Genomic DNA, 14,269 nt, shown 5'->3' with positions numbered 1-14,269 from the left:
CAACCTCTTTGTTATAAAATCAAAGCTTTGGCAGGAAAGAAAGGAGAGCTAGAAAATTACTTGAAGGTAAAGACTGATTTACTTTATATTTATTGTCAATTCGGCTACATTAAAACACAATCGAATAGAGGGCATAAAGCAGGACAGACACAAACCTATTTAATGTTTGCTACATACCACTCAAACTAAACACAAACCAGTTTCCTCATTGTTATGGGGACACTGTTATTGGAAATTAGAGTGTGCATGATATGGACCAGCACTGATCCTGAAATATAAAGATGTGCCACACACAAGAGAATGTTGACAACTATACATTAAAACTACAAGTAAAAAGAAAAAAAAAAAAATTGTAAAACAGAATAAAAGTCAAATCCAATAAATACCAGAACACTGCAGCTGATCCAGCACCTGTGCAAAACACAGTGGCTGAAGTTTTTTTTTTTTTTTTTTTAAATGATCATCATCATCATCATCATCATCAGTAGTAGCAGTAGTATTAGTAGTATTTAAATTGGTGCCAAAATGTAAAAACACCCCATAAATATTAAAGAACTGATAATAAAGGGTAAAGAACAAGAAACAAGACGAGATTTAAGACAGGTGGGAGGAGTTTAGAAATGTCACTGTAATGACCTGAATGAATAAGCAAATTTTCTATTATGCCATGATCTTAATACGTCCATCTGACACCATTTAAAAAAAAAAAAAATAGCAACACACGCTGACAAGTTGGAGAAAGATGAGGATATCCCAAAGCTTGCTGCTGTATTTTTTTTCAGCAGTTAGGAAAAGGGTGGAGAGGACCGACTAGAGTTGGAGTTGGGCTTGTGCTGCAGTTAATGTTTAAAAGTGTTAAGATTTATTGGGAAGAGCCCATAACTCCAATACTCAAATAAAGATAAGCAACAAATTCACATTCCTTTGCATCTTTGCCAGTGCTACCCCTGAGCATCCTAGTACACCTATGGTATCAATTTGAAAATCCTAAGCCACCTTTATTCTCCAGTTATTGCAGTCACAAGATTTTAAGAACACCTTCCTCATTTCCTCTGACATTGAGGTCAAGGTCTCTGAGATTTGAATGTCCGAGATTTGTAGTAGATGGACCTATGGTATTAATTTCATAATCCTAGGCAACTTCCATCTCAAGTTCTCGCATTCACAAACATTGCCTCATCAGCCTTTTGGCTTGTAAAATGGCTCAGGGGTAAAAACAATTTATTCTGCTTTTCCTTATTTCCTAAATAAACAAAACAAAATATGTGTAGTAGTTTAAATAACATGTAGATATGAGTAATTCCAAAAGCCGCAGCTTCAGACTGCTCTAAACACCCAGTTTCAAACAGTTTTCTTCTGCTCTTGGCTCTGTATGATGTCACTCAGAGGGGATATCCCTAATATGGTCACACCTCATGTATACAGCCCTGACTCTGAGCAAAGGAGCCTCATGACAAACAGCAGGGCTCAGTACAAGATACAGGTTATTTTGACTTGTGAATCACCCAAAGCTACTCTTTTCTCTTTCTGACATCATATAGTTAAAGCTGCTTCTCTGATGTTTACTTAGATTGACTAGAAATAGTAAATGGATCACTGTTATAGAATTTTTTATACATGTTTTTAGTATCAAGTCCATTAACTTTGCCAAGAGGACTGAAGGAGATGGTCTACTGTCTGAGCAACAGTTACCTCAAATCAATTTAGAGAAGGACCCAGTCTCCATAAATTTATTATAAACATGTAACAAAGTTTAATATAAAATGTTAAGAACATGACACCATAAAAGCAGCAGGTTTGGTTAAAAGATTGGGTAATACATCTGCTCTGATATCAAACTTTGAGACTGATTGGCTCCTAATAGAAGGAGTTTTTGCAGAAAGAGCCGAGTAATAGGCGGATAATTCAGTAATTAGATCCTTCAGTGATTACATTGGTGTGGTTTAACTGGTTGCTAGGGTAACACAGTGAACCATAACACTGGAAAAAAGGTTTAATCAACCTTCATTAACTCAGACAGCCGTGGCATATAGCCAAGAGAGACACCCACCTCTTGTCCTTGCTGCTTACATGAACATCAGGGGCCACATTTATACTGAAACAGTCTGAATGGGCTAAAACGTTTTAGTCATGTCTACTGCGATATACATTTGTGCTTTTTATTTTTAAATGGTTCACATTTTCTTCGTTGTCTTTAATTTTTCAGTCTACACTGGTGAATTCATCTTCACAACTCTCAGGCTAATAGGGGCAAAAACAAGGAAGTGGTTTTGATGAGATGTCTGTTTTGGTACACAGAGAGGAAACTGAACTACAGGTGTGAATGCTGAAAACTCATCCTTTGATCGTACCCTGGGCATGGGCTCGGTTGTGCAGTGACGGGGACGGGGGGGCGCAGGGCACCACGGGCTGCTGGGAGCGCACGCCGGCCCGGGGGAGGCGGCGCCAGACCGAAAAACCACCTCGCAAAGCCTCCAATCAGAGTGCTCCAATCCACCACCGGCACCACGGAGATCCAATCAGGACAGGGGGCTGGGGGGCAGAGATGGGGGGACGGCAGGGAAAGCAGCGTGTCAGTTAGGCAGGGTCACCACTTCCTGAAAAGACAGGAAACGACACAATGTCAGTTGTAATAGTTTAGCATTCATTTAAGGTGTACAGTGTTATATTGTGTGGGGAAAATTGGCTTTCTTTAATGTGATGACTTCTTTAATGTGATGAAAAAAAACAAACAAAAAACTACTGTTAGTGACAGTTCTCTTCAAATATTTCACGTCTTCACATCATTTCTGTGACTGACAAAAACATGACATGAGCTCTAATGGGTCAGAAGCTGGGCTGTCAACTTGCACAAAATACTTTTTCACTGGCCCCGGCTCATCAGCTTCTGTCTAACCCTATGAATAGCTTTTATAGCTTTAAACGTGGAGTTCATTGGAAGTGGAGGACTGGGAGTATCCTTCCAGGAAGACCAAAAAAAAAAAAAAAAAAAAATCCCATAAACAATGTATTAGATTGTTCTTAAGGGGAAAAAAACCCCCCAATGTTCTCATTTACAACAACTGCAATCAAGTGAATCTGAACTCGCCTTATAAAACAGCATTTCTTGGACAAGCTGCCACAAACAGTTGACATCAAATGCTTCAGCACATCAGCTTCCACCAAACTGTCACACACGCACACACACAAAAAATCCTGTTAATGACACTGTACTTTAAGTCTGGCTATAGAAATCGTGTACATCATACTGCTAAGTGGTCATCTCATATATCTGCAGACTTTCCAGTCAGTTGTTTTTTGTTGTTTTAATCTATAAATCTCTGCTTGGCTGGGTTATTTCTGATCTGTTTCTATATGTGTAAACACCACAACAACTAGTATAGCCTACACTCTCACATTATTATATGAATGTTTGTCTCCAGAGTCACAACAGAATAATCCTGAAATAATCTATGAAAGCAGATGAAATTATCAGAATTGGTTATGATGGGGGGAGATTAAGTCAATTTTACTGGAGAGCAAGAGACTAGCTCTTTTGGTCAGTGTGAATGCTTTGATGTCTCTCTCATAATGATCTGTTACTGCGTATGATTCACAGGTTTGCGTTCACTTATCTGTACTCAATACCAGTTTTATTTGTTTCTTGACTTATTACATTGTTATGTTTTTTATTTGTTGTCATTTCTGCTGCCCTCTTGGCCAGATTTCTCTTGAAAAACAGATTTTTAATCTCAGTGAGACATGGATTAAAAAAAAAAAGTATAATAAATAAAAGTATATAATGGGCAACTGCTGAGGCATTTTCCATAATTATTTCTTCACTTCTGAACCTTTTCTGTCAGAAGGTTTAAGCATGGACACAATTAAGTCCATTTACTGAAGGGTCATCCCCAAAAAGAACATCTCTGTTTAAAGATACCGTACTGATTTTCCTTAAGTGCTCCACACTAATACATTATGTACATTATGATTGAGGATTATTTTCTCATTCACAAAAACATTGCTCAGTAAAATAAAATCAAATCAAAGGCTTATTTTTCTGAACAAAGAATTTTAAATCCACAACGTGACAAGATGTGACCGTCAGTACTTTAAAACGTAGCTCTCATTTTTTATTTTTACAGATCTGTTATGTGAAGCAACGCTAAAAAAACAAAAACAAAACAAAACAAAAAGAAACAAATGTCTGTCCTGGCTCAAAAAAATTACAGTAAAATAGTCTGTGTTATCTACTTTTAACAGAGATCAATACATTTTCCTGTTAAGGCCATTTAAGACTTAAAAAAACAAACAAAAAAACCCCAGCTGATTCTGGGGGTGGGGGATCAGGTGGAACTTTTGTTTCAGATTTAAATGATTAATGTTGATATGGTTTATTTTTATTCTTAGGATGTTAGAGGTCAGATTGAGATGATCTACAGGCCAGTTCTGCCCCTCAGACTTTTTTGTACTATACCACATGTTCTATAGCACCAGGAGAGTGAAAAGGTGGTGTATAGTCATTGCACATAATGATGGTGTCTACAGAGATAGCCCAGTGGGAAAATAATCAGCAGAATAATCAATAAAAAATTTTTTAAAGCTGCCGCTTGCAGCCCCGTGCAGACATTCAGCTCAATACACGAGAGCCTGTGAGAGAAATGTGGATGCTGCCAGTAACGATAAACACCAGTTTGGATAATTACAGCATAAACGCAGCTTTAACAGTACAAAACCAGACTTTGTTTTTAACCACCATGATAAAAGTCCTGGTCATAAACATGTCAGAGGTTAAACTACTGTTCAGGATCCAGCGTCAGTCTGAAAGGCATTTATCGTGACTCTATCATAACTTCAATTCTTCTGTAATTTAACAAAACAGAAGAGGGAAAACCTACAAGCGAGATGTTTGAGCAAGAAGCTACAGACACCCGGCGCTTACCAAAAATCCTGAAAACCTCAAACGTCTAACATGTCATCAAGGTAAGAAATACCTTCAGCTTAAAACACACTAGCATTGGGCCCACATCACAGGAGTGGATCACGACTGCTCACCACACAGCGCACAAATTTAACCACGATGGGACAGCCTGTTCTCAAGTCACGATCCAACCTCGACCAAGCGTGAGCTTCAGATACAGGCTGGGTGCACAGCCACACACACAGAAACCCTCACACAAAACCTCACACACAGAGTGTAAACAGTGTTTCCCATGAGCAATGAATTCTAACATTAGAAGCAAACACAAACATCAGGCCACATCTGTTCTGTCCTGGGATTGGTGAACTCGTCCTGATGATTCAAATCTAACTTTCCACTGCTACAATCCAACAGTTTGAAAAGAAAACATTAAATAATCCTAACTTTGAATTTTCCAAAGTTTCCATTCAAGATGCTTTAGATTTGTTTGGTCCAAAAATGTGACAACTTTTTTAATAGCATAACTAAATTGCTGCATTACTTCAGCATGCAAAAGTAATGTACCCCTGAATGTTAATAACTGTTAAAACCTATCCCTTTGAACCAGAAGTTGCTGTGTCATTTTTTGTAACCAAGATTAGATGACTTATGATTAAACTTCTTATAATTATAATATTATAATATTGTAATTTTATTATTAATAGGACTAGTGCTGCTGTATTTTTGGCAGCTTTACACCATTTCAACTGTGCATCTTTGTACTTTAGAGTGATGAATACGCCGAAACACATGGATCCATTCAAAATACAGCTGCAAAATTTTTTCCATTCATTATTTATTAGTAGTCAGATAAAATTATGGTGAGTTGACCTATGCTGCATCAATTGAGAGTGTAAGCTTGGAAACAAGTCCTGAAACCTTTTCTTATATGATAAAAGAGAGTATGTGGTTTGAGTACTAAATGTTTGCTATAGCCAGTGAGTCTGAACACACCTCTAACAAATGTCTTATCATGTAATTTAAACTCTTGAATTGATTAAGAGGAGACTGTTATATCAACAATGAAAGACAGTTTCGCTATACCCCTTGTTTGTTGACCCTTCTGGTTGGTGGTCTGCTCTCGGTTAGTGGCTCTATATGCATCTAAGGTGAATCCCCAGCAGAAAAACAACAGGTGTACGTCCACCGAGCAGTGTCCTGTAAGCAGTGTGAGCTGGGTGGGGGACAAAATCAAGGTCAACTCCCCTTCTTCTTTCCTATCATCCTCCTTCCCCTCAAATGCCCCATTCTTGTCTCCTTCCCTATTTCAGCCCCCATCTGTCTGAGATCTGCACAGTAAAATATAATGCAGAAATTTCTACAGCTTTAGTACAGCTTGGATTAGTGATGTGCTGTGTCATTCTGTGAAAAGGAAGGACGCAACGGTAGGAGGGAATGCACGAAGGAATGAGGGAGGTTGGGAAGGAAGAGGTGTGGGTAGAAAGACAGGTAGGAGGGAGGGATTTTAGCTTGGAGGGAGGGAGGTTGGGTGGGAAGCCAAGACAGGAGGAAAGAGGGTGTGTGACAATGAAGGGCAAATGCTCTGATGGACGTATCAAGGCTGTATGTTGTTTTCATATGGTTTTGTGTATCTATGTATACTTTCTACATGTGGCAGTCTGCAGGATGTTCAGAAATAATTGTCTGCTGTGTGTCGTTGGTGCTCTGTCTATCATCTGTCACTGCAGCAAACTCCAGGAGGAGGTGCTGAATTTTGTCCACAGTCCAAACAAACAAATAACTCCATCTCTAATCAGCCCCCTGTGTCATGCCGGTGTGGTGAATAACTCCAGCAGACAGCCAATCAGCTTAGAGGATCTCTGTGAGTATAGCCTACATCACCAGCCATTAATGTGACAACGCTGGAGGCTCACTACGGCTCAGCAACGTTGATTGGTTAAGCTGCTATTTCGAACGCTGATTAAACTGCTATTTCTGACTGAGTGACGGTGTGTTTGTGTGTGTGGGAATCCTCATGTCCTTCATGAAGTTAGAGATGAGAGAGCCAATTAAGGACTTCCAGGAATATCTAAGAGTAGATGGACACACCTCGGCACCTTGTTGTTGGATTTTAACGGTTGTGCAAGTCCAGTGAAAAGATAGCTGTACCAAACTCAGCACATATTTGGGCAGTTAGTTTTGAAAATATATCTAAATGAACTTTATTTAGCCATTTACCTTGACATAAAACTGCACATGCAGAATCAAAACCAATTTTAAAAAGAAAAAAAAAAGAAAACAACAACAACAACAACAACTTTGCTGTTTACATTTTTAGTTCTGTTTTTTTGTCTGTTTTTATGCATAGATTAGAAGGTTTTGTCTTTTTAAGCCAATCCTTCTAGTTATTTAAATAAATATCCAATATAAGGCTGAGCACATCATGAATGAACTTTTTTATTTTAAATTTAGATCAACAATTAATTTAACTCAAGCTTTAACAAAGAGCTAAGAATTTCTAGCACTAATCAATAATAGTAAATGAGCTAAACCACCAACATTTGTGATCAGAACTTGACACGTTGATACTTCTTCTTAATTGGCTTTTAAGTCTAGCTGTGTTGGTTTTGCATAATAGGTGTAAGTTTGTTTAAAAAGATGAGCTCTGGTCTACACAGGTGTGTTACTGGTTACCACTGGGCAACCAAAAAGTGCAATTCCTATAATGACCATTTGAGGCTGGCTTCAAAAGAGAGTTATTCTCTACAGACTGCCATGTTAAAATAACTGCAGTAAACATGTTTATAGAGTGGTACAAAAAACAGTTTAGGCTTCTGTGGATAGTTTCACCCTTCATAACAACTATACAGGAGTTTTAATTATTTATTTTTCTATTCTTCGAAAATATGGATGCTGGAGTTAGGAGAGTAGCTGCTTTGACTGAGCTGGAAGGTGTCTGATATGCTTCACTTCCATCAATCTGAATGGGACATCTGTTGGACTAGACCCCTTCTGTGCCGTTGGTGGCTTCTGAATCATTTTTCATATAATTATCTGAAATAATATGGCCTGCCTTGTGGTAAAAAACCTCCAAAAGATTTTGATGCTTCTGTTTTGGTTATTGAAATATAAGGATTTAATTAATTTGTTATGTAGCACTAATTTGCAGGTTTGTCCCAAATAATTTATAGATGCAGTTTATTAAACAAGCCTTTTAGCATCAACTTAGGATCTGCATCTTGCATCTGCATCTTCCAGGTTATAACCAAACGATCTATGATTATAACATGGAAAGAAGAGATTGTTTAAAGAAATTTCTTTAAACAATCTTTTCTTGAACATAGATCAGTTCTTGAAACTGCTGCATTTACTGCTGTCGTCCTCTATTTTAGTCAATTTAATGCTGTGAAGTGGTTCAGCAAAGAGCCATGGGTGCTTGCTGTGGTTTGGACACACAGCACTTCCAGCAGGGTTAAAAGGAAGAATTATTTTTCTTGGACCCGTCTTCAGACTGGACACAGAAAAGTTTGGCACGGTGCCGTAAAAACACCCAGAAAGAATAACAGGAGACACAGCTAAACTGTCTGAGACACAAATTACATAACGAAGGCACTTCTCGATCTAATCTACTCAGAGACATTTATAACATGTTATCTCCTGAAACTGCATTCGCTGATTCAAAAAGCACCAAAAAGAAGAGATACAAGCAGTAACCAGCTAATCCTTATTGGGAAGATTAATCAATTATCCATCTAAATAAATGTAATCAATTCCACAACTAGCTTTAGTCCTATTCAGGTTTTCCAAGGTCTCTCTCACCTTATAAAACCCTTTATTTCAGCAGAGTTGACTGAAAAAGCTTAGAAAGCAAAGATATCCATTGCACCTGCATTAAACTGCCTGAGGTAATCAGATTATAATCATACTGGTGGAAACTTTCCCAAGACGCAGCAAAGGTCAGGGAGTCATTAATCTATCATCGCCACCACACATTGGAAATGCAACCATATATTCACAACCATGTTCTAAACTTGCACAAAACAACGACTTAAAGGTGATCAAGCTACCTGGAGTATTTGGAGCCAGGCACTGCACCTACTCTACCAAACACTGTTTATAAAAAGGATATTGTGACATCACCCATTGGTTTCTAGACTTGGGATGTTCCTGCCCAGTAATGTAATTTATGCGGCATTTAACTTCTCTCTGCCTTGTTTGTTGACATCACAGATAGAGATGAAGAGACCATGCTGCCTGTAAGCGCTGCAGTCCCGGTTTGTGGTGGGTGGCTTAACATCTTGCAACCAACAGTTTACTGGCATATTTATTGTGATTTCTGTTGCTGACAAACATTTTATCATTCAGTCAAATATTCTGGACACCACATTTTGAAGACCTAAAACATTGTTTTTAAACAGGCTGTAAACAAATTTTTTGATGCTCTAAATTACATGGGGCTCTATGACTCATTTTTGGAAACAACCTCAAGTGGCCTTTAGAGAAATTGCAGATGTTGCTACTTGTTCTTTACCAAGTGCATGATGAGAAATGCCTGGCCTCTAACATAAATGAGGTCCTGATTGGTTTAGATAGTTCAGTTAGATCGCAGCATAATGAGAGTTAAGAGAAGCTGTATAGTACCAATTTAATTTTAGAGATTCTACACGGTACTGGTAGATATTTGAATTACTTTGAAGCTTTATGATTTGAGAAGGACAGCAACAAACTGATGACCATCTAACGTAAAAGAAATGTGAGGTCTGTCTTTTAATTCCAAATGTTAGATATATAGTAAGAACACTGAAAAAAGTGGCCACTTTCAACAGTAAGTCTTAGCATGACACTGCAGGTAATAGATTGTAATAGATTTCCTTTATACATATATTTCTGTTCCATATGGGGCTGCCTTATATTAGTTCTGGCAAATCTAATTTGAAATAGTTGAGTAATGGGGATGTCTTACCATGAACACAGCCTGTATGCCATTTCAGTAAACTAAAGTATGGCGCTACTGGAGGCTGAATACAAGCTGAAACGGCCAAGCCGATAACTTCATTTAAATCAGCAGATCAGCAGAACCAGAAGTAAATTTCTTCGACTTCCTTGCGAACCATACATCTTGATTACAGACGCTGCCTGCACTTGTCTGCGTTCCAGGCAAGGCGCCATTCATCTGGAACGAGGCTAATGGCGACAGACAAACAGCCAAGAACACTTTGACAAATGTAAATGTAGATGTAGAGGCTGCTGCTAAATTGGCTCTTTAACTCAACATATTTGTACAGCTGACATGACAAACACTAAGTACACCTACCGATCACTGCTGCAGCTTCCCTGACACTCAAGGAGGAAACCAACAAATCAAAATGTCAGAACAGAAAAATATATTAAAAAAAAAAAAAAAAAAAAAAAAAAATCACACCTCCAATGAAAACAAAACAAAAAACAAAAAAAACAGCCGTGAGGCCCCCTAGCTATACTCCAAATCCAAAAAGTAAAAGTCACTGTGGAAAATACAGAATTAACCATGCATGAACAAATCTGTTTCCTTTGCCAGTGCTGATGGCTTACCAGTATGTATGCAAATCTGCGGCTTTAGTCGAACCTAAATCGAAAGAGGTCTTTTTTTTAAAAGCTATTTGACTACTATCTGCTTTTTTTATTAGTAAAATAAACTACTTTTACTGACTCATTTGCACAAGTGGGAATCAAAGTTTCAAGCAAAGCCTTATACCCTGTCTGTTTCAAAGAAGGCCAAAACATGCCAACTGACATTTTTGCCCACTTTCCCATTGGTAATAAAAATAATATATCATTAAAGAAAAATCATTCCATAATTTTAATAAATACAATGCGAGAAAAACTATTAGTCACAATTCATAACCAGGGGTGCACATAGGTGGTCCGCAGGTGCGCATTCGCTGTCAAAATAAAAGACGCGCACCAGATAAGAAGTTGCAACGTGCGTTTGCGTACATAAGATTTTCTGGAGGAGGACAGACATTTGTTTAGAACTCTTAAAGATGTCGAAGAAGCAATCTCCTTTAAGCAATTACTTTGGTGTTCCTCCACCTCCAAAGAAATGTCAGAAGGAGTCCGAACCACAAAAGAAGCGCGTATTCTCGGAAAAGTGGTTGCAGGAGGTGAGCTGGCTTCAAACAAATGATGAACGCACAGAGATGTGGTGCAGAATATGCTGTGAAAATCCCCCTCTAGCGGTCAAAAACGGTGCCTTTTATATGTAAGCAAATGCGCGTTGCAACTTCTTATCTGGTGCACGTCTTTTATTTTGACAGCGAATGCACACCTGCAGACCACTTATGTGCATCCCTGTTCATAACCCACTACAAAGCAATCACCTCACAACAAAAAACAGATTAATGGCTCCAACCAGGAAATGCAAATATGATCCAATAAAGAGTGTGAGAACCAAGAGGACAAAACAAACAAATGTTTCCTCTTCCTCTTCTTACTGTTTAGTTGTAAGGACACATGTGCTGCATCTCTGAACTTTCTACATTTTATCCAGCGGACGTGGACATGAGAATGCACACTTCTGACACAATACAGGAATGACCTTCTATCTAAAGACTGTGCCAATGTGCAGACTGTTTTTACAACTAGATGGATGCTCCCTGCTACACACTATCCACACAGGTCACGCAGCTATTTCCACACAGTATGTACGGTAGCATGTACTAGGCATGTTGTTGGCAACTCAATTATTGGTCCAATTATTAAACGGCAGAAATTAAAAATGAGACCACTCAAGCAACAGTCAAAATTGAAAACTAGGTCACCAATATAACTCACTGGTTTGAGCAGACGACCCATATGCTGTAAGACTATTATAGGGCCTAAGTTTGAATCCATGCTGTGTGTCTTCACCAAGGTTCATCTCTCCCATCCTTCCTGTCTTCTCTCCATGGTCCTATCACAATAAAGGTTTACTCCCTCCCCAAAATTGAAAACTAAAATAAATGCTTAAGAGACATTTAACAAAATCTTAAAAAAATAATAATCATCATATTATCTGACAATAAAATCATACGTTAAATGGCAGTGAATTGCCTATAGCTGCCTCCTGGCTCCTTTCTTTGGTCCAGTTTGTGGCAGCGCACGCCTCTCTTTGCCCTCGTTTACACAAGTAAGCTTCCCATGATGCAGGCAGAACAGTAGCTGCCTCTTTGAGGTAGCTTTATGCAACAAAATCACCAATTAGTCTTTGAATTAAAACACAGTAAGAGGGCCCCTGTATTAAGTTTAAAAGTCTACAAAATATTTACTTTTTTTTTTTTTTTTTTTTTTTTTTAAGTGAAAAAGTTTATTAACTAAACAAGTAAAACACACAGACAGTGCTTAAATGACGTATTATTTTAACTCTTTTGATATTACACAGTCCCAAGCAAAAGTTTAAGACCACTGGAAAACGGCAAAAAAAAAAAAAAAATATATATATATATTTTGCATGGTTGGATCTTAACAAGGTTCCAAGTAGAGCTTCAACATGCAAAAAGAAGAAATGGGAGTGAGACAAAACATTTTTTTGACTATGCAATTTATTGAAAACAACGCTTAAACTGAATCAGGCAGTTTCACACAGGGAGATGACAGGGAGATCTCCCCCCGTATGTCATCAGTAGTTGTGTGTTCCAGAAAGACGTTTGATAACATCGCACTGGATAATATAAAACCATAAAAATATTTTAAAATGTTTTGTTGTCTTTTTTACCACCACAAACAATTAATTATACCTTTTACAACAGTCAGGATCCCATCTCCCGCCCTTTACCTCTCTAGTGCAGTTCCATGAGGAGAAACATTCTAGAAAAATCCCCAAAAGACACCATCAACATCCTCAGCATATGTCAGCAGCTTGTGTTTCACTGCTGAATGGTTGTATCAGTGCAGTGTAGCATGACTAGGTTAAACGATGCTAAATAAGGGCTGGAGGCTGGTACTGCTGACACACAAACAGGAAAAGGCTTCCAGTAGTGTTCAGGTTTCTAAAAGAGAGACGCCGGTTTAAGCGTAACAGATAATTAGTCAATCCATATACATAACTGTGTTCTCAATAGCAATCCCAGGAAAAGGGAGAAGGCAAAGACAAATAACGGTTCATGACATAATAATGATGCCACGAGGAGGCTTGGAAAGAACAGAGGAAGCAGATCGAGCTGTTTTGCAGTATCATGCAGTCCCGTGGGAAGAAAAACAACATCCCCCCCCAAAAAAACCCCAAAACACATCTGTCAGTGTCAAAAATCATAAACTATAACAGGGAAGAAACAAATACACACAGACACACACACACAGCTGCTGCCAGGGTCCCCTAACACAACCAAACAGCTGCTGAGAAACACACACACACGCACACACGCACACACGAACAATGGGCTGGGTATGACGTCAGAGAAAAGTCAGCTTGCATCGGTCAAAACAACCACCAAGACCACACACGTCTACCATATGGACTCCTTTTTCACCACAAACTCAAGATGGTAGTGTCAACATGGCAACCAAAACTCAACATGTCAGTCTGTCAGCTGAAACGCCTGTCATGTCAAGTTCATGGTTAAACTTCATGGTAAAAATGTGTTTCTCATATTCTGATGTTTGTGAACTAGTTCTGTGTAAAACATAGAGCAGAGGACTGAAATTTATGAATTAGGATTAGCAGGATTAGCAGGATTAGCAGGATTAGCGAAGTCACTTCAGGATTAACTTTTCACAACAATAACTTATTTTGCATGTCCAAAATGCCCTGGAACAGGTTGTGTTTGAGATAAAAGATCAAAATGTGCAAAATCATCACCAAGTGATTCTCTGGAAAATAGCGTCACCATTCCTGGAAAATTCTGTGAGCCTCCAGGTGCAGACAGTTAACAAGTATAAGTGTTGAACAGTGTTTAAAGTCTTTTAAGGGTATCCCCAAAAGTTGATTCTGTTCATCTGGACAATCTTTTAAGGGTAACTAGACATATCGTAAGTATGAATACCTAAATGTTTGGGGGGGGTTTGGTTTTGGAGGGACTGCATCTAAATTATCTTTGGAAGAGCCAAAGATAGTATCAAGTTCAAAAGTTAAAGTGTGTCTAAAATCCAGGGTATAATTTACATGATTTGTACTAAAGGTTTAACTCTTTAGATAAACTCATAGGTTTAACCCTATGAGTTAAACCTTTAATTTCAACCTAATATAAAGCATTTCACTCATCAGTGATTGGTCACTAATGAACATTCCAGGCTCCATTTGCCTACCCACCCCACCTGAAATGTCAAATGACTTCTTCTTTATGCTCACTTGTTTTTGCATAAAGTTGCTAAATGTCATTGACCTTCTATGATCAATTCTAGTCACTTCCTGTGTGAATGCAGAGTTAGAAAAAA

The 14,269-nt window shown here is 38.3% G+C and overlaps 1 protein-coding gene across 1 annotated transcript in view; it reads right to left on the bottom strand.

Moving 5' to 3' along the window:
- The window catches only part of ip6k1 (inositol hexakisphosphate kinase 1), a 35,170-nt gene that overhangs the window by 14,873 nt on the left and 6,028 nt on the right, over window positions 1-14,269 (bottom strand). The window contains exon 2 of the mRNA XM_005453582.4: window positions 2,352-2,597. The gene's annotated coding sequence lies outside the window, so the exon portion shown is untranslated. The remainder of the gene's footprint in view (window positions 1-2,351; window positions 2,598-14,269) is intronic.

The sequence above is a fragment of the Oreochromis niloticus genome, linkage group LG5 (assembly GCF_001858045.2).
Source record: "Oreochromis niloticus isolate F11D_XX linkage group LG5, O_niloticus_UMD_NMBU, whole genome shotgun sequence".
Classification (NCBI taxonomy): domain Eukaryota; kingdom Metazoa; phylum Chordata; class Actinopteri; order Cichliformes; family Cichlidae; genus Oreochromis; species Oreochromis niloticus.
Note: the sequence above shows the minus strand (reverse complement) of the source record. Positions and strands in the feature narration are given on the sequence as shown.